Source organism: Ochotona princeps, chromosome 1 (assembly GCF_030435755.1).
Source record: "Ochotona princeps isolate mOchPri1 chromosome 1, mOchPri1.hap1, whole genome shotgun sequence".
Classification (NCBI taxonomy): domain Eukaryota; kingdom Metazoa; phylum Chordata; class Mammalia; order Lagomorpha; family Ochotonidae; genus Ochotona; species Ochotona princeps.
The window spans coordinates 79,600,612-79,622,200 of NC_080832.1; the positions used below are offsets into that span (position 1 = coordinate 79,600,612).

Sequence of the window (21,589 nt, forward strand, 5' to 3'; positions counted from 1 at the left end):
CACATCTTTCCCTTAGGAAAAACACTTATGGATAGATAATTCTTAAAAACATATTTCAATCACAAGCAACTATTTTAAAATTTAATGACACTGGCCATGCAAGAGAAGTGGCTCTTATACAATTTAATGCACACAACTAGTTGTAATAACTTCCTAAGTAAATTTATTAACATAATGATAAAAATACATCAAATATCCCAGATGTGTATTTAGCACCCACAAGGAAAATGTAGAAGCCCCTGGCTCTTGGCTTCAGCTCCAGCTGTTGCAGGCATTTGGAGAGTGAACCAGTGGACAAAAAGATCTTGTTCCCTATATCTCCTTTTTTCTGTATATCTGTTTTCCCAATCAGAATAACTAACTAAATAAAATGAACCTTAAAAAATAAAGTTGGCGGAATTACAATACCATATTTCACAACAAGGTTACTATGTCAAAACAGACCCGACGTGATAGCATAGTGGTTAAAGTCCTCGCCTTGCATGCCCCCAGGATCCCATATGGGTGCCGGTTCTAATCCCGGTGGCCCCGCTTCCCATCCAGCTCCCCGCTTGTGGTCTAGGAAAGCAGTTAAGGATGGCCCAAAGAATTGGGACCCTGCACTCACGTAGGAGACCTGGAAGAGCTCCTGGCTCTGGATGAGCGAGTACCGGCCGTTGCAGTCACTTGGGGATTGAATCACTGGACAGATCTTTTTTTCTGTCTCTCCTCCCCTCTGTATATCTGCCTTTCCAATAAAAATAAATAAATCTTAAAAAAAAAAACAAAACAGACTGGCAGTAGCAGAAAATTTGGCATGTTGACCAATGAAATAGAACAGAAATTCCAGAAATTATTCCAGATATTTACAATGAAATAATCTTTGTCAAACTAGCTAAAAATCATACTCTTGAGAAAGGAGAACCTCTTCAAAAAGTAATTTTGGGAAAACTGTATCTCCACATGAAAGAATAAGATAGAAGACACTGACATTACTCCCTGTATAAAAATCAATTCTAGGGATGAGTACTATGGTGTAGTGAATTAATCCACAGCATGCAGTTCTGGCATCAAACACAGGTACCAGTTTGGGTCCCTGTTGCTGTGCTTCCAATTCATTTGCATGCTAATATGTCTAGAAAGTAGAGAAATTTGGCCAAGACCCCCTGCATTCATATGGGAGATACATAAGAAGCTCCTGGTTACTGGCTTTGAGCTGGGCCAGTCATTGCTTTTTGAGGCTATTTGAGGAGTAAATCAGTGGATAGAATATACCTCTCCCTGTTCATCCTTCTCTTTCTCTCAATGTAACTCTGCACTTCAATAAATAAATCTTCAAAAAATTCAGTGGTAGCTGACATTGTGGCATAGCAGGTTAGGTTAAGTTTCAGTCCACAATGGACATTGTTCAAAACCTAGCTTCTCCATTTTTGATCATGGCCCCTACTAATGCCTGGGGAAGCAGCAGAATATTGTCTAAATGCTTAGGGCCCTATACCCATGACAGGCCTGGAAGAAGCTCCAGGATCCTAGCATCAGCTTGGCAGAAACAGGGCCACTATAGCCATCTGGGGAGTGAAACAGCAGATGGAAGATCTCTATCACTCTGTCTCTTCCTCTCTCTCTGAAACTTTGACCTACCAATAAGTAAAAATAAATATTAAAAACATGACAAAATTTAAAAAATACCCACATTAAACCATTGCTTAATATTGTTCACTTTCCAGTGTGGAGCTATGGTTCAAGATCCAGCTGCTCTGCTTAAAATCCAGTTCCATATCAACATGCCTGGGGAAGCAACTAACAATGGTCTAAGTGTGTGGGCATTTACTAACCATGTGGGAGAGACTCACTTGGATATTCCTAGTTCCTGACTTTTACATGTCCCTGTTCTTCTGCTATGCCTACTTGGAAATAAACTAAGAGATGGAAGATTTCTCTGCCTTTCCTTCTCTTTGTCTTTAAAATAAAAGAATTATACTGAAAAACAAAAGAATTATAATTTAAAACAGCAAAGAATATTAATAATATTTTTTAAAAGGAAAGGAAAAGCAGTAATCTAGAAAACAGATAAAAAGAAATCAGGAATACAGCAGAGAAAAAGTTAGGTAAAACAAAATTACAACAAGTGACAGACAATAAAATACAAGGCATAGTATGGTTGTATAGTTTTTAAAATAAACAAAAAGGACAAAGAGGTACAAAAAAATGGAGAAACTCTAGCAGAAGATAAAGTAAGGCTTTCCAGGCATAAGAAATACCATTTCATAAATATAAGAAGCCTGATATATTCAAAGGAAAGAAAAATTAGACTGACAACATAATCATTCAATAGCAGCCGGAAAAGCAAAAAGCCTTTGGTCTATTCAAACTACTCTGACAAAATAAGTATTAATGTATAATTCTGTACCTCAGAGAACACTCCTTCCAGAACAACAAAAAACAAGGCATAGTTCATGTACAAAAGTATGAGACAGTTTAACACTGACAGAATTATACTGAAGGGACTTATAAATAGGCCCACCAGTCTTTTTTGTGATACACTGAATAGAACAGCTTTTCTTATGCTTAGCATTTCTTTGCACTTACGTTTATATTTCATTTTATTCCATATGAAAAGCATTTCATGATACTGACATTTGTGGGATGTGTCAGTAAAATTACAGAGTATACAATGAAAAAGAAAAACCATAAAAATAAAAATTAAAAAGAAAAGATTTTGGCCTCAAGAATCTCACAATAAAAACAAACCTAATCAATTCAGAAAGAAACACAGTTTTTAAAACATTTATTTCTTTTTATTTGAAAGGCAAATTAATGGAGAGGAGGATATACAAAGAGAAGAATCTTCCATCTGCTGGTTCACTCTGCCAAGTGGCTGCAATGGCTAAAACTGAAATACAAAACCAGGAGCCAGGAGCTTCTTCCATGTTTCCCACATGGATACAGGGTCCCAAGGCTTTGGACCATCCTTGACTGCTTTCCCAGGCCACAATCGGGCAGCTGAAAGGAAAGTAGAGCAGCTGGGATATGAACCAGCACCCATTTGGTTCCTGGAAAAAGTAAGATGAGGATTTAGCCACTAGGCTATCGTGCCAGACCCAAGATATATATTAAAAATAATAATAATAAGTTAAGTGGCTACACATAAATTTAGATATTGAGAAAATCAAGTTTCCTGAAGAAAATCATAAAATTTATGAAAACCAATCATTCAAGTTTTAAGGGAAGGCTTCCTCGAAGACCCAAGGATAGATTGGACAGATACAAGAAAAGGAAATACTTCAGGGTCCAAATAAAACTGATGAAGTGAAACAAACACTAAGATACATCTTACATTTTCTAATCAAATTAAAAGAAATGCTTTATAAATCCTAATACTTGCTAGGTTATTTACGGTTGAGTTCCTTTAGCATCACATGATCATTACTGAGCTCAAGGATGACCCCTACATTCAGGGAACTTTATTGTCCTTACCTTCAAAGGCATACATCTTTCAGAAGGATGCATGATTCTGTCCAGAAGGATTACACACACACATTCCAGGAATTTGGGGGGAGCTAATTAGCAGACTGTAGCTAACATCTGCTCACTGTTCTCTCTCTCTTTCTACCTCTCTCCTACCAATTAAACCAATGAAGGAATAGGTTTAAAAATTAACAACTCAGGCATCTCACTCTTATAAATGCAGGGTTGACATGACAGAGATTGAGCCCAGAAAGGTCCAGAGAGGGAGATGTAACAAGAAGATTGGTAGACAATTTAGGCTTCTGGTATGTGTAAACAATGGCTTTTCCAGTATACTGTTTCCATTGGGGAAATAAAAATGAGAATCCTAAGAAAAAAATCAAATGTAAGCCATATGACAAGACACACACACAGGACAAAAGAACAGACTTGAGGCACATTTTTTGACACTTCCAATAAGTTTTACATTGTGTTTTAACATGGAATTTTGGCAAGCTTTGTTTCCTTAGACACTTTGTTACCTCTTTAACATCCCTGGAGAAAGATAGCAAATGGGAATTTGTTAAGTGATACTTCAGTGTTCATCTACATTCAGAATTCTTTTACTCCATACTTTTTGTATATGGACCTTGTCTTATTTTGAAAGAGAGAGAGAGAGAGAGAGAGAGAGAGAGAGAAATTACAGGATGAAAAAGTTATTTTTGCTTATCTAAACTGTCAATAACATCTTTTAATTATTGAGCACACATAGTAAAATCAGAGATTGCAGTCGGGGCTTTCACAGTGTACAAACATACCACAGGATGGCCTGGGGCAACTGTGAGGGAGGATAGTTGGACATGCCTCGAGTCGAGTCCTTTGACATTATCTGATTTTGTTTCACTTCATCTGGGTCGCCATTTTCCTTTGGCTCGTGTGTTTATTTCTATTGAGCTGAGACAGATTTATCGTCCAGTAGCGGCCAAAACTCATTTCAGCACATGCCCTCACTATACACAGCATTGGCACACAGCCCTCAGGACATCTCCATTCTACCTTCCTTGTCACTTTCGTTGAACACCTGAAGTATGGAGCTAATATTTTATGATGAAGACATTTTTATTAACACAAAAGGGTTACCACTTCTTTTCTTACTGACATTCTAGACTAAGTAGCTCATTCGTCTCTGCAATTGTAAAATGTTGCTTTGTTTTGCTCAATTGCTATACACTGCAGAGTAATGAATTACTACTTAATGCCTTTGTTTCTTAAAATTTCCACAGTCTTGTCATCCTCATCTCAATAGTTTCAGTTTTATTTTTTCTCTGACTTTTACATGGTGTTGTGTATTATTGCTACTGGGTCATAACAGTAAATACAATAGATAAGCAGCTGAATTAAGCTAAAATAATACTTTGCTTAGATGCTATAACATAGTCAGCCAAAACAATTTCAGATTATTCATTTTTTCATGAGCAGATATTTTAAATTATTATTATTATTAATGCACATATGCAAGAACATAAATGCTAAAACAATTATTGACAATTAGAGACTTAAAATTTACCACTTCAGAATGTCTTGCTCCACATCTAACACAACGCAATCCAGTTTGATTCTGTTACCCAAAAAGACTAAGTCAGAGCTTCAGAACAAATCAAATCAGATAGATAGACTGCAATATATGTACCCTGCTATGACTTGAAACATATCATCAATTTACTGTTCAATGATTCTGTCTCTCTGTATGTCAAATAAAAGTTATATGATATTACACAGTTATAAACAACACATTTGAATTAAAATTAAAGTTGTAACTCGAGTAAATGCTACCTGGAACACAAACAGATTATTATCAATTACCTTATCACAAGACCGTGACTTCAGCAAGCCACAGGTACCTTTTACAGTAATTCCCTTCCTCATGAGGATAGAAATTCCTCAAAGTTAAATGCCCAACAGGGATTAACTGTATTCTGAAATTTATGGATATGTTGGGGCTTGCTTTCAATTTCCTAGGAAAAAATCTACATTCTTTTTTAAGAATGAAAAAGAACTTGGCTTTCTCTTAAAAGCACTCATGCTACCTTCGCCCATACTGTAAAGGTAACATGATTCTGTTCTGTTTCTTTGTCTTAAAGTCATGCTCTTACACAGATGAGTATGACTCCTTCAGCTTAATCAAGAGTTAGACAAAGTATGTGAGCCTCAGCTAGTGTTAACTAACCTTAGCATCTCAGACATTTAGCAGGCAGCTCAATGATTCCTCAAGCTCTGAGAGCAGCAGGGCCAGTTACTAGCTCTCCTGATAGTCCAGCATTCAATGTCACTACAGCACTTCTCAGCTTCACTGTAATTACTTGCCTGTATTGCATCTCCTTATCCTTGAACAGTGTCATACCCTTTTTTATCATAATTCAGATGGTCACATACAGAGTATTTGATACATAAATGGACACATATAAAACCAATACTTAACAAAAAATAACAAGTCAATTAGCCATAATTCTGACATTTTCAGTTTTCCAGGTATGTCACCCTAGATCGCTTCGAAAGAATGTTTGATATATGTTAGTTACTTTGCCTCCAAAGTGCTTTCTCTGAGCATGAAATAATAGTATATCCTTGATCAGCCAGAATCCAGAACATATCATCAGATGAACACTATTAATGTTGACAAGTCATATTGATAAACACAATTCTTTAATAAGAGACAAATCTAAATGATGGCTTACACTTTGCTTAAGATTTTTCTCTTAATTTCTAGCTTTTCATAATAATGAACAACAATTCAAGCCTCAGAGTAATAATACTAGAAAGTCTGTGTGATTGCCAGGACTTTGAGATTTCTTTGCCTAGAAACAGTATACCCATCAACAGGCTCTCTTGGAAGGTTTAAAGGACATCTTAAGAGACTGTGAAAGATAAGAATAACATCAAGAGACCAGCCAGGCTCAAACAGCCATTACAGGAACAAAAAGAAGTGAACTTCTAGAAGTTCTTAATTCAGTTGTCACAATCCACATGACATATATATAAACAGGTAACAGCACACTCTGAAAAAGCAGAAATAGACCACAGGCCAACTGGAGTATTATGCCACTAACAGAATATAAACAACTTTCTAACAGGGTGTAGTCGGCCTTTACTATAGCTATAGTACAGAAATGATTAACAAACTCTCCTTTACACAATTGCTCATTTCTTACCAACGAACCTTGATTGTCAATTTACTTTTATCATCTCCTGAACTCACTACACAGAAGTTCATTTGAGAATGGTCATCATGTGAAAAAAGTGTTGATGAAGATGTGGGGAAAATGTACTCTAATCCACTATTTGTGGGAATGTAAACTAGTGCAGTCTTATGGAAGGCAGTATGAAGATTCCTCAGATAATCTGAAAATGCATCTGCCATATGACCCAACCATCCTACTCCTAGGAATTTGTCCAAGTGAAATGAAATCAGCCTAAGTGTTAAGTGTACTTCCAGGTTTACAATATCACAATTCTTAACAGCTGAGAAATGGGATAGGCCAAAAGCCAGTCAACGGATGACTGGATAAAGAAAATACTATATATACACACTACAGAATACTACTTCACAATAAAAAAAAAAAACTTGTGCATTTTGCAATTAAGCAGATACAACTGAAAGCCATTATGCTTAGAGAAACAAGGTAATCTCCAAAAAAGAACCATCATGCTTTTCTTAATCTGGGTAAATACTCAGGATGTAAAAAAAATAATTTTTAGTTGCAAGAGTGACATTCTTGTACTTGATTATTGTTTACTGACTTTCCTTTCCTCCCAAGGAAAAGTAAGCTTTTTGCTTTTTTGTTTGCTTGTGGGGTTTTTGACTATTATTATTTTTATTAGTATTATTTTCTACTTGCAATGTGTTGCTGTCCTTACCCAGTGGAGTATTAAGCCTGAGAATATTTAATTTAAAAAATAAAAATTTTAGGAAAGAAATTCATTTGTTAATCTGCATCTATGTCTTGACAGTAACTAAACCCAGAACCCCTCCCAAGTCTTAATATCTTTTTTATGTCAGGCAATCTATGCCCAAATCAATTTAAAAAGTTCCTCCCAACTGTCCCTACTGAGATACTTTCAACATTCCCTTGGTTTAATCTACAACAAGCTAAATATATTGAACTTCGAATAATTTAAATTCAGGTGGTTTAGGGGTAGCAGGTTTAAACACTCAATTTGAAAGTCTTGTGACAAATCTTCTAAGATTTAAAAATCCCCAAATGAAGAAACTACTTCATCATTTTACTCAAAATGTTATTATTCAAATAAAAGTCATGCTAGGTACCAGTATTAGGGCTCAGGGGATTAAAATGGCACACTCCCATATAATCACCAGTTTGTGTTCCAGATATTCAATTTCTGCTAATGTGACTGGGAATACAACTGGAAGACAGCTTTCCATATGAAAAATAAAATACACCAGTGGGTCCAGTGGCATTTAAGACTACACAGACGGGGGGGGAGGGCGGGGGGAGGGGTGGGGTAATTTCCAGTTCCAACGAAACTGTATCACATAATACAATGTAATCAATGAATAAAAAAAAGGAAAGACTACACAGACAAAACAAATGAAAATCTCTTCTACCAGGATGAGTGGAAAAGTTTAGTAAAAAGTATGGTTAAAATGAAATGGCACAAAGAGACTGATGACATACTCATATATATAGAAAATGTTACAGATTCAAGCAAAAAGTGTTAAACTAATAAGGACATTCAGGAAAGTTGCAGAATACAAACATCAATATACAAACATCGGTAATTGCTTATATACTAATAATGGATGAAAAAGAGAGCAAAAAGCTATCTCGTTTATGGAGATACAGGCTTTCAACAGAAAAAAAAATGCTTACAAGTAAATTTAGCCAAAGAAGCAAAGATCAATATGCTACAAATAAGATGCCACTGAAGAAGGAAAGTGAAGACATAAGTATATTGAAGGATAAACTTGTTTAAAGATTTGAAGCATTAACAATGTTAATATTTTCATTCAACCAAGGCACAGATTGTAATTGTTATCAAGATTATAATGTCATTTTTCACAGAAAAAGAAAAAAAATGGCTAAAAATTAAATGGAACCACAACAGATCTTAAATAGCTACAGCTTAACAACAAAGAATAAATTTGGAAACGTCACAGCATTATATTTTGAAATATATTACTACTAATAATCAAAACAAGATAGTACAGGTATAAAATCAAATATACTGTCCAATGCAATAGTATAAAGAACACAGAGCGAACTAGACATCTATAATTAATTGACAAAGGTGCCAAAAAACATGCAATGTGTAAAGCAGCTTTTGCAATGAATGAATTGAAGATTTAAAATTACTAGAACTCAAGAGAAAATCACCATGACATTGGTCTTAGTGGAAAATTGTTAAATATCACCCCTCAAAACACAGACAGTGAAAGAGAAATAGAACAAGATTTCACCAAACTTAACAGCTCCTGTATCCAGCAAAGGATACAACTGTCAGAGTTGAGAGACAACCTACACAATGGAAGCACACATTTGCAAATCATACATTGAATATAGGCCCAGTATACAAAACACATGAAACCCTTGCTATCTCATAATAATAACTCAAGCAATTCTGTATAAAAAATGTGCAAAAGACTGAAACAGGCATTTCTCAAATTAAGACATTAGAAGGAGATGTCTTTTTCAACAAAATGGATGCAATTAGAAATCAGTATTTTTAGTAAAAGACAAAAAGACAAAAATCATGTTTTTCAGATCTGAGATAACTAAGATACAAAGTAATACAAAGATAATAAATACTGTAATCTATATGAATGAAATTGATATTTTGAAATTTGATCATTATTTTTAGCTTTTGTCTATACTCTTAGGAACGTGATTTGTCCTCTACCTGTTATCTGTTGAATTTTTTTGCCTAATGGAGCTTTGTACCTGTGATTGTGAAGTGAACAAAAATTCTAAAAAAGAAAGGAAGAAGGAGAGTGGGTAGAGGACGAGGACATCAGGGAGGGTATGGCAGAAAGCATCGTTATGCTGCTAAATCTGTACTGTGAAATACATTAATTTGGTTCAGCTTGTATAAGTAAAATGATTTAAAACAAAAAGGTACCAGGTGTTAAAAATCTTGGTTGCTTATACCAGGATACATCTGCTTCAGAGGTTGTAAGATTGTAATTTAACCAAAATAATTTGATCATCCAGACTTGTATCAGCATCTTCACCTAGCAATTGTCATAAATTAAGCATATTAAATCACAAGCTTTTCTAATCAAACTCTTGCCCCTGCTTGGTAAGTTCCAGTTTAAAATTAATTCGCCTCAGTTCCTAATATTCAGGATATATCATTCTCTCTCTCTCTGTTTTTTTCCTTTTTTTAGCTAGAGATACTCCTACAATTTTAACAAGTAGGTATTGTATAAATTTAGCTTGTGCAATCAATAGATATCCCCCTTTGTAGTTTTTAAGGAAGTTAACAATCAATGTGGTTCTAGATTTGTTTCATCGGAAATGCCCATAAACTGGAAGATATAAAACCTCATTTATTTAGTGTCCTGGGGAAATGACAAAAGCTTTGATCAAGCTCAGTGTCTTAATGCTGACTTTACTTCTCAGTCCTCCATCCCTATGGAGTCAGATTCAGATTGCCTTCCTCAATAATGGGGCCATTTCCTGCTTTTCTGATTACAGGTGAGATCAAGGACCTTAATCCCAACAGTAACCCTATACATAAAATGAAGTCTTTATACTTTCTCTTAAAATTTTTACACACTTAATATTTTTCTTCAGTGTAAATAATTATATCAATAAGCTCTGAGAAATGTAAGCTATGTTACCACAATAAATAGTTGAAATTTTGAGTATTAAAATTGATAATTAGAAATATAGGAAATGCTTTTTGTGTACACACAAAGGAATAGTGATTAATATGAGTTCACAATATCTAAGATATATGTTATAATGTTGAACATCTCAAGAAATATTCATAAATAATAATCCCAAACTAAACAATAATTGCTCAAGTAAGAAATACACATGGTGAGATATAAAATTAACAAAAAATGCTTTTTTACCATCAGTAGGTAAATTAACATTTTTGTCATGAAATAGTAACCAAAATATATTTTATGGAGTTGACTATACTAGGCAGCATCCCACACTTTTTCTATGGAGGAACCTCTTTTTTTTTTAATTTTCACAAGCACTTTACTAAGTAGCTATTATTATTCCCACTGTTTTACAAAACTTTGAGAGCTGCAGTTCAGAGAAACCAAAGACTTCGTCAAAGTCACATAACAAAAACATGGTGAGGCCAATACTGCAACCCAGACCAACTGACAGTCTGATATTAAACTCCGTTACATGAAAACTACTAAGCATAAGTATACCTTTAAATAAATTAGGTTTCCAATATTAAAGATGCACCAGAAACCATGAAACGAAATCTCTTATGTCTATTTACACTGTTTTAGTTGATTGTTAAAAGAAAATTAGAATACAACTGAATTTTAATTAAATACTGTTGAATAGCCAACCACATATTCATTTTCATTATAAGCAGTTCTAAATAGGTTTCTTCCCTTTTCACAGCAAGAGATCTAATCAAGAAGATATATTCAAATTCATTAATCTGTAAACAGATCATGAAGCCTCACAATTTAAAAAGGAAACACAACATTCAAAACACAAATACACAAACAAGGACTGATATATTTGTGTGCATATTTGAAGACATGTATGTTATGGATATTTTCCTTCCTTATTTTATGACATATATATAGATTCTCCTTTGCTTTTAAGAAATCAGAAGTATATGACTTGCATTTTCCCTTTACTAGAAATATTACCCAAATACTAAAAATATCCTCAGAATTTAAGCTTTAATTGCTTTTTGTGTTATAAAAATTGTAACTTAAGGTTTTGGTGTAAATTCAAGATTAACACTCATATTAAAATTAATGCCATGAAAACAATGACCTAATCACTTTCCCCATTTATTCTTGGTATGTGGCAGATGCCTTTTTCATCTTCTATAAAGCTCATGAAATTTTACTTTTATAATACTGTTCAACAGCAGGTGGTCTAAATCGGAAACTGATCATTGAAAAATGAGACAAACTGTTCTGTTTCCTTTTCTCCAGAACATTGACCATCTTACACAGGCAAGGACAGTCCCCAGCAGGTGGTATGGAGATTGAGAGAGCCATTCAAGTGTAGCTACAGATTTTTGGTTTTTTTGGCACTAGAAAATGTTGGTCCATCTACCAGGCATACCTTTGCCTTATTGAAAATATGTTGTCATGTATCTCTTCAGCAGGGAAGACAGGTTGGATACTAATGAGATTCCTCATCTTATGCTGGGCAACATACATGAGCCAGCCTTGTACAACATGCATTGATTAAATTCATTCCAATTTACATTCATTTAGTCATGCCCATCAACATATGTTTTATATTTGGCAGGTCTTAAATTTCTTTCCACTGTTGCCAACTGAACATACTACTAGTGATCATAGCAAAGGGTGAATAAAATTCAAATCATTTAGTACACATATAGGAAAAATACTCTGGATAAATAGCCGTGAGGGCAATGCAAATAAAACCACAAAGATGTCATATATAATCATGGATATCCTTGCTATCCTTCAATCCCATCACCACACAGTGGATCCTAGTCTTTTTGTCAAAAAGACAATTCAGTGACTAGATTTCAACGCCTTTCCATTTTATTTTAGATAAACTTAAAATCAGTTTCCATAATAAAAAATCAATATTCAGTTTTCATATTTATAGTAATCCAAACTGAGATCAATCTACGAGTGAACTAGAGTATAATTACTTACTTAAGGATAGTAGAAATGGCTCAAGCAACTAGATATGCGCTCATTCTCTGCAGAAGGTATCCACTATATTTTTTTTCAAAATTTCTACAGTTATACACAACACATGTTTTTTATTACCTAGTGTTCACAGACTTAATGTTGCTTTAGATTTCATTTTAGGATCAAAAACTTAAACTCTACCAGTTGTGTGTCAACTCACAAACATGCCTCATGAACCAACCAAGTGCTTTGCAGCATTTGGTGTTGCTTAGATTCATCTCTGGGATATTTTCAATGCGCATGAATAGAGCACTTTTTGAGAGCCAAAAATCAGAATTCTGGCACTATCATCTATTGTTACATTAAATTACAAACACATTAACTAACAGTGATCATGTACCTTTATCTGTGGGGAGAATATTAACAGGGTTAGTGACATTGATTATTCTTAATCAGTTTTTGGTTCTTTAGTACATTCTGTTATAATAGTATTTTAAAAATAGATAAAATATAACTTCAAACATGGCTGTTCATCCTTAAGTTTGACTATACAGATAAATTAAATAAGTAAATGTTCCACTACAAGGACTACTTTTAAATAAAGAAATGACTGATAGACTAAACTGGCCAATTCTACCCCCAATTTATTCTGACTCCCAAATCACTTTACATTTATTAATCCAATTCCCAACCCTCTTACCATTATTTTTATTTCAAAACTTTAATATATATCTTAAAATATGAATTTAATTATTAGCACCTGAATGTTTGTTAATGAACTGATTCATTCATTAAATCACCCAATGATTTAAAAAAAAACTTTATCAAGCACATTTTTTGGCACAGAACAAGGACATGTCAAGTAGCTGGTAACCTTTCAATGCTGCCAATAATCATTATAAGTTATATATCTGATTAGCTGACTCCACAGGGTAAGCAAAGGAAAATTATTTCTATGACAGCAATTGATAATACTTTCTTTTTCTGTGAAAGTTGTGATAATAAACATATTAAAATTTTCAGACCCTAAAATTTAGGAACTACCCAACCCTACATGTGAAAGCAGCCATAGACAATATACTAACAAATGATTTTGCATTTGTATCTGTAAAGTCCAATTTACAAAACATGTGCATTCTTTATTTGATTCACTACATAACTGACCAACCTCTAAACAAAATTCCTTAAAATAACAACTTGAAGACCATAATTACCTAATCTCTTTACATAATAAATCAAGGGGCTTCATAAACCTGATCTGAAACAATAAAATGAGAGCACTTCAATAAGTTCACAGAAAATTTGAATTATGTTAATATAGAAATTGAAATCCACGCATAATTTTTTCATAATACATTTTTCCATGATTTGTTCTAGACACCTCTTACACTTGGCTTTCTTATATATGACTATCTGATCTGGCATTTTGTTCACAGCTTTTGTAGTATTTTGGCTTTTCATTGAGCACCTATCACTTTCTAGGTAAAGCTTTCCCTATGCTGTAAGCCAGAGCTGAAATTTGACAGTTAACACAATCCCAGAGCAATGCATTGATATGCTATGAAAGCTCTTATTACTTATCACAGTTTTCCTACATTCTATATGTTCAACATCACTGCTCCTGATATCTTGTACACAAAGAATCCAACTCAGGCATCTGCGGCTTCTTTTGACTACCAATAAAACAGTATTAGTGGATTAAGTGCTTTTATACCTGCAGTTTTAAATACCTCCATTATGGTTATTGTAAATATTTTAGAATTAGACAAGTCCATGTGAAATCTCTATCTACATGTTTTTCTTTCTCTTCCAAATTGCGAAAAACTGGAATAAAGATTTGATAGTTTTTATAATTTACATCTTCTTGGATTAAAACTACTGAATTGTAAAAATGAAACTGAATCCTATCAGTTTTGTTAAAATCCAAAGAAAGAAATATGAAAATTAAGGCCTCCTGGAAACCAGCATCATGCTTCATATGCATTTGTGTATATACTTTAATCTTTTTTGTTATTGTCAAAGCAGTAAAAGACTTAAGCCATATTTTCTCCTACCATAACAACTTGAAAAAGACCAAATGAAAGTGACAGTGACTGGTCAGTTTGCTTTAATTCTCTTCACAGAAAAAACATTAACATCCCAAAACATGAGAAATGATGAATATTTAGCAAACTCAAGATATTCTACAACTGCCTCTGTTAATCTGTTCAAATGCTTCACAGATTTATCTACTCAAAAATAATTTCATATAAATAACTTATATTATGGAAAAATATTTTTCTTAAATGTTCTTATCTGAACGGAGATGGGAAACAATACCAAATATTTGTGCTACAAATTACATGTGTTTTAAAATGTTAAGAAATTATCCCTAGCATAACTGCCTTTATCGTTGAAGGATTTTCCTTGCATGAAGCAATAATTTTACACTTGATCTCAGCCAAAAGGCTGAGAAGTGATGAAGCAATAATTCTAGTTTTCAAATTATAAAGTATTTGAAAAATAATTCCAAACATTTGTCTTGAATGAATCATTAAAACTAAATAACCAATTGTAGTAGCTCTTTTGCCTCAATTTCAATAAAAACAGAGTTCTAATCATTATTTAAGCAAAAAAAATTGAAATTCAATTGTAATTCTTTTATCTTCTGAGCAGTAATTTTTCTACAGCAGTAATTTTTTCCAACAGAGTTCCTTTTAGACTGATCTTGCATAGAGGATAGTTCAAATATGTTTTTATGTAATATAATGATAAATGATTGAAAATAAATAGGCACATTATCTAAAGTAGAAGGCTGGAAAATTTATGAAATTTTCATGAGTAACCTTGAATTTAAAAAAAAAATGTTTAGCTGAGAATGGTGATAGTTCGCAAAATACTGTTTTATTCACACTCAGAAAACCACTGAACTATTAAATATTTCCATCATTTTATTGTATTTTGTTATATGCTATGATTTTAATATTATTTGACCATCTACCACAGGATCATGAGAAAGAGGTTTGGTCCTCAAAGTTTTACGTTAATGATTTCATTCTATTATGGAATCTGCAAGTGAGGGCTTTAGACAGCATTAAGTTACTAGGATGAAGAACCTAGTATCAAACCATGGTACCTTTACATAGGCAGATCAAAGACACAATGATAAGCATGCTTCTCTGTTCCATCCTGCCGATTATCTATTATCTAGGCCCCTGTATTCTGCATCCACTACTCTTATCAACTATCCAGTAGCTAGAACCACATGATCTTAGAATGTGCACATCCAAAACCATGAGTCAAAATAAAGCAGCGTTCCATGTAAGTAGCTTAGCCTTTTAGGTACATATTGGTGATAGAGAAAAAATGCCAACTTATACAGTATAAACTAATATGAGTTAAAAACAGTGGAGTATTAAATATAATCTGAAATGATATGTGCCAGACTATATAATTCAGACTAGTAGATAAAACCTGAAAAAAAAAGTAGTGCCCCACAAAATATGTTAGATTGCTATACTATTTACCAAATTGCATCACCCATTATCACCCACTGTTAATATACTTTGTCAGTGTTTCTGGGAAGAGTCCTGGACTCTTTAAAGGCTGGACTGTTTAAAGGCTTATCAAATGATTCTGACACACAGCAAAACTGAGCTATTCATGAAGCAAAAAAGAAAAATGAAGTGTTTTTCTCAAATTTAGCATATGATGGCTATATTTCTTCCATCTTAGGGAAAGTTTGGTGTTATAAAAGAAGAAACCACTTTACCACTCCAGTAATAATCCAATTTTATTTACAGGAAAGTATGTGAAAAAGAAATAAAGATGCAGAAAAAGCAAGATTATGAAGTGAAGAGTCTGACAAAAGTGAGGGTGAGTGTCTGGAACACTTAGCCATGCAGATAAGGGACTGCTTCTAGCACCCCTCCTCCAACCCTGTATAGCATAGCATGGACCATGCCCACTGCAGAGTGGGACAGGAACATGGCACAGGACTGGATGCCACAGAGCAAAGAGATACTCAATGGCTTTGTGCAGAAAGGAATGACGCAAGTATCATCTGCTATTGTGTCTTTTTTTTTTTTTTAAAGATTTATTTTATTTTTATTACAAAGTCAGATATACTCAGAGGAGGAGAGATAGAGAGGAAGTGGAGCTGCCGGGATTAGAACCAGCAGCCACATGGGATCAAGGCGAGGACCTTAGCCACTAGGCCACGCCACCGGCCCAGCTGCTATTGTGTCTTGAGGTCAACCCTAAACCAAGAAGAATTTCACTTGGTGGAAAGGTGATATGCAGTCTCTTCATACCACTGACAGTGAGGCATTTAGCCTGAAGAAACTTGGGCTCTCTCCATCATTATTTACCCTGAAGAAAGAAAGACCCCAGGTCGTGTTACCCACTCCATCAATCAGGCTAGTTCTTCAGGAATTCAACCAGGATACTCCCAAAAGCCCTTCCATAACCTTAGGAAGAATACTAGATAGCAATTTCGATCACTGTGGCCTGCAGACGGCCCTCAGAGAACAGCTGAACAGCTCAACCTCATCTACCTTCCCACTGCCACGTAATGCACCTGGGCGATCACACCTATGACTATATTTCCAGGAATCCAGCAGACCAGCAGCCCAAATGGTTTGGCCTGCAAAGTCGATGATGGCTTTTCATCCAAACATACTCCTTGCTCAACTTCCTGCTAAGTAGTTGCTCTTTTCCACACTTTTTCCTAATGCCATGTTTACGGGTTTTATTTGTTAGGTTAATCTGTTCCAGGGGTCAAAGCCTTCTGCACAAAGAGAAGGGGAAGCTCTACTGACCTTTTCTCCCCAAAACAGAACAATAATAGTAATTTACCACATATGCTCACAAATATAAACTGATAGATTCCCAGTGACACACACATGATCTCCTCCGTGTCTCCATTTACCTTACCAGTCTAGAAAAGTGTAGTAATAAAGTAAGAAATGTCTAGTTTGTGTCCTATCATTGACTTCTACCAATGTTATCTACATTCCCAAAAATTTACGGCAAATCTGGAAAACATAATATTTCTCAGTTCCAAACTATGCTTTTTATCCTCAAGAATAATGTCTAGTTGGAAATTATTCAAAAGAAAATCTTAGGTTGCGGGGAAAAGGGAACCCTACTCCACTGCTGGTGGGGTTGCAGGCTGGTACAGCCTCTATGGAAATCAGTATGGAGAATATTCAAACAACTCAAAATCAACATACCATATGATCCAGCAATAGCACTCCTAGGAATATATCCAGAACAATTTAGGAGAAACCAACATGCACTCCTATGTTCATAGCAGCACAATCAGTAATTGCAAAAACATGGAAGCAACCAAAATGCCCATCAACAGAGGACTGGATAAGAAAGCTATGGTTCATCTACTCCATGGAATACTACTCAGCTATTAAAAAAAACAAAATGCAGTTCTTTGTGGCCAAATGGGCCAAACTGGAAACCATAATGCTAAGGGAAATGAGCCAATCACAAAAGGTTAAATACCACATGTTTGCCTTAATTTAAGATGATATGATGTTATGTATAACATGTTATGTTATGAATGTTATATGTTGTGTATAAACTAAAATTGAAATGTAAGTGAGATGGTCACAGAAGGTGGCTAGGAACTCGCATTTACTTTTAACATATTGGTTACTCATTACTATGTCAATTAATTCCATAATGATGTAAATTTTTGCTGATGGTATGTTGGAGCTTTCAATTGACTGGGATGATACTCTGCTGGCTCTGTCTTCAGACCAGAAAGGGTATACCTAAGAAGCCGTTGAACTTGACTGGACAATAAGATGTTGGACTCTATGTTTGGTATATGCTTGCAATGGGGGAATCTCAACTGAACTTGAGCTGTGGTTATGCAACAAGGTGGAGGAATCCACCATGGTGGGAGGGTTTGGGGAGGGGTGGGGAGAACCCAAGTACCTATGAAACTGTGTCACATAATACAATGCAGTTAATGAATTAAAAATAATAAATAATAAAAAAAGTTAAAAAAAAAAAAGAAAATCTTCACAGGGACTTAAACAGTGACTACAGCCTGCATTTAAGGTCTCTCACTGTAGAAACAGCTGCATTCGACAATAAAAATAACAGTATTACATAAAGATTCACAAAGTTACAAAGTACCTCCACAGTCACTTCATCACCTTCTAATCCTTGTCAAATAATAAAATGTTATCTCAGAGATACTCTGTTATTTAAATTTCTAGAAGCTTCCCAAATTACACATTGTCTTAGCTCAAAGGTTTATCTGATGGAGAAACCATAGTAACAGTATGTTACATGAAAAAAGTGGGATGCGAGGAAGAGCAGTTTCCAATAAGCCTCAGTCATGGAGTTTGCTATGTGATCTTCAGCTAACTTCTTGGGAACTCTGGAAAAGTGGTTCTGTAGCATGGAGAGGGAAGAAATAAAAACATCAAAGGGTTGCCTGGGTTTGTGAATGGACAGAGCCCAGAGAGCTGATTATATTCTTTCTTCCATTTACCATGGAGCAGGAAAGGAGAGATTATGCCAGCAATGTGGTATTCTACAAAACCAACCAAGGGCAATTCAATTTAATTTGCCATTTACATTTAACAATGCTCAGCAATCAGGCATTTGCTGTAACTCTTCAGACTGCAAATTTTAAAAGGACTTCTTAATAATGTCTATGAATAAATTACTTTCTGCCAGTTTTAATTGACACTCTTTGCGCCTAAAACATATAGTATTTCTTCAATATTAATTCCCTTGATATTTAATTAACTCATGGAGAATGAGGCAGCATATTCACAAATTTGAAATGCATCAGAAGAAATACGTTAATCTATTTTTAAATAGCATTTTTCGATCAACATTATCAAGGCTTTTCTGACTGCTGAGTCAGGTTATGTCAATCCAATAGCTGCCAAAACAGGCAGCAAATAATGGCTACTAAGTTCAATGTCTCCTTAGTAACAGCTTAACGGGGATGGCACAAGTACAACATTGAGATACTAGTGCTTATTCCAGAATCTAGAAACGACAATTAGGACAATACCAAACTATCTATAAAAAGTTCAAAACATATCTGTATTTCTATTTACTTTAAAAATGTGTGTGTTGGAGGAGGTGTTATTTTCAAATATACTTTGTAGTAGCATAATAATTCTAAATCAGAACTGAGTATCAGAATCATTTGTGAAATTCTCAGAAGCCTCAGAGATGCAATGAGTGTGACAGGGATTTATATAAGAGCAAAACACAGGTAAAACTTCACTGCTAATTTCATGTTAGTGAGTGCTAATAATGTAAAAAATAATTCTACATGAAAGTTTTCTCTACCTTTTTCTACTTTGTTTCTCCTATCAATGTTTAAATTTGTTTTTAAAGGAACTCATAATAATATTTTCTGGAATGCACATCTCCAGGCCTAAGGTAAAAACTAAGCATTAATAAATTTTTATTTTGAGGTAAGCATACAAAATGCTTGCTTTAAGTATGTCATGCATAATGGATTGAATGTAATGATTTGGTTTCATTATTTTATCATATGTTAATAAAAAGATAAGACTGGTGACATTTGATTCTTATTATTGTATTCAATCTGGTGTTTTTCCTCATGAAAAAATGCTTATCATAAAATAAATACTAAAGTGAATCATTAAAATAAAAGGAGCTTCTTAATTTGAGTGTCAATCATATCTCAGAATAAATCACTTTGAAAAAAACCACTAAAACTCCCGATAAAGGAAATGCAGTTTTGGCTTCAATTATTAAAATCTCAAGAATGAAACAATGTTATTGTTATAGTTCAAATGCTCTATAAACATCTGAAATAATTGAATTAAAGCAGAGAGATCAACTTTATCTTAACAATGTTTGTAAAGACACATGGAGCAAAATTCAACATTTCTGTGAAACATAACAAGTTGTTTATCATTTTGGAAGGTGCATCTTTAATTATTTTTCTACTTTGGCCTTTAATATACTGAGGTACAGACCTATGATGGAATACTCATGTATTACTAAATATACACTTATTGCATACAATTTAACCAGCTTTCTATTATTAGATAAGCAAAAATTCCTTGGATTTTGTGACTTCTAAGAATAGTAAGCAGAAAAATTTCCATTTTTTTAGACAATGATTATTAGGATATGAAGCTTAGATTTTTTCATTTCCCTGAGAAATATTCACCATGTTTTCCCATAGTCAAAATAAGACATTGTTGACCACAAGTATAAATAGTGGAGAGAAACAGCAAGAGAATTACAAAGAAATAGAATGATCCCATCTGAATTTCAGGGAAAAAAACTAGCTCTAAAAACAAATAAAGTCAGTTTAAATGAGAGCCTAACAATACATATATTAGAATACTCATCCATATAATGCTATATTTATAAAATTGTTACCTCTTTAATTAAAGGTAGAAAAACAGAAGTACATAGAGGGTAGGATAGGCAATATGCTCTTGAAGTCATTTCCCACAGAAATACACATTTGAACAGCTATTCACATACACAAAGCACCTTCACAAGGCGCTAAAGAAGCCAGCTGGAATTCACAACCAGGTTTGGTATGATGAGATCCAACACATGATATAACACAAAGAGCATCTACACCAAACTCAATGCTCACAAAAAGAGAGGGTAAATTTACCTTAACATCATATGGAGACCTTCAATCTGGAAGGACAAACTTATTTGTCCACATATCAGAACCAAAACCCATGTCAGCACTGCATTACCTCCTAGAACATTCAGTGCCTGATAGCTATTGAGACTCAGATATGGCCTATCTTAGTGCTATCCTGAGTGGACTAGGTGCTGCCCTTACTACCCTTCCCCAAAATATCTGGAAGACATTGGGGAACCGCAAGACTGTGTTTGTGACTCAATTCCTGGCTGTTAAATCCAACATGATTCATGTCCATGAAGCTTACACGTAGAGCGTCTAAACCTGCTGTGGTACAAAGTGGAGTTTCATGCACTAGATTGACTTGACATCCATCCATCAGCATCAATGGTAAATGACTGCAGTTGTTTTGGCCTGTAGACACAGCAGTGGGGAGCCCATATAAGTAAGAGTTCTGATGTTATCCTCCTGCTATAGTTTTTTATTAAGTCATAGGGTACAGGTGTGATCCAGCATTGCACAGGCCACTGGTCAGAACTACTTGTCTAACACAAGCCCAAAAGGAAGCTTTTATGAAAGACTACTCTTTTCAATACATGTGATCTACTCATTTTTAAATAAAACACCAATTATGGACTTGGGACAAATATGACTTGAAGCATCTGTTAGGATTGAAAAAGCAAGTAACACACCAAAAATAAACTTGC

General features: G+C 34.4%; 1 protein-coding gene across 1 annotated transcript in view; it reads right to left on the reverse strand.

Moving 5' to 3' along the window:
* Positions 1 to 21,589, reverse strand: part of MEI4 (meiotic double-stranded break formation protein 4) — a 163,846-nt gene that overhangs the window by 60,024 nt on the left and 82,233 nt on the right. The gene's annotated exons all lie outside the window — the stretch shown is intronic.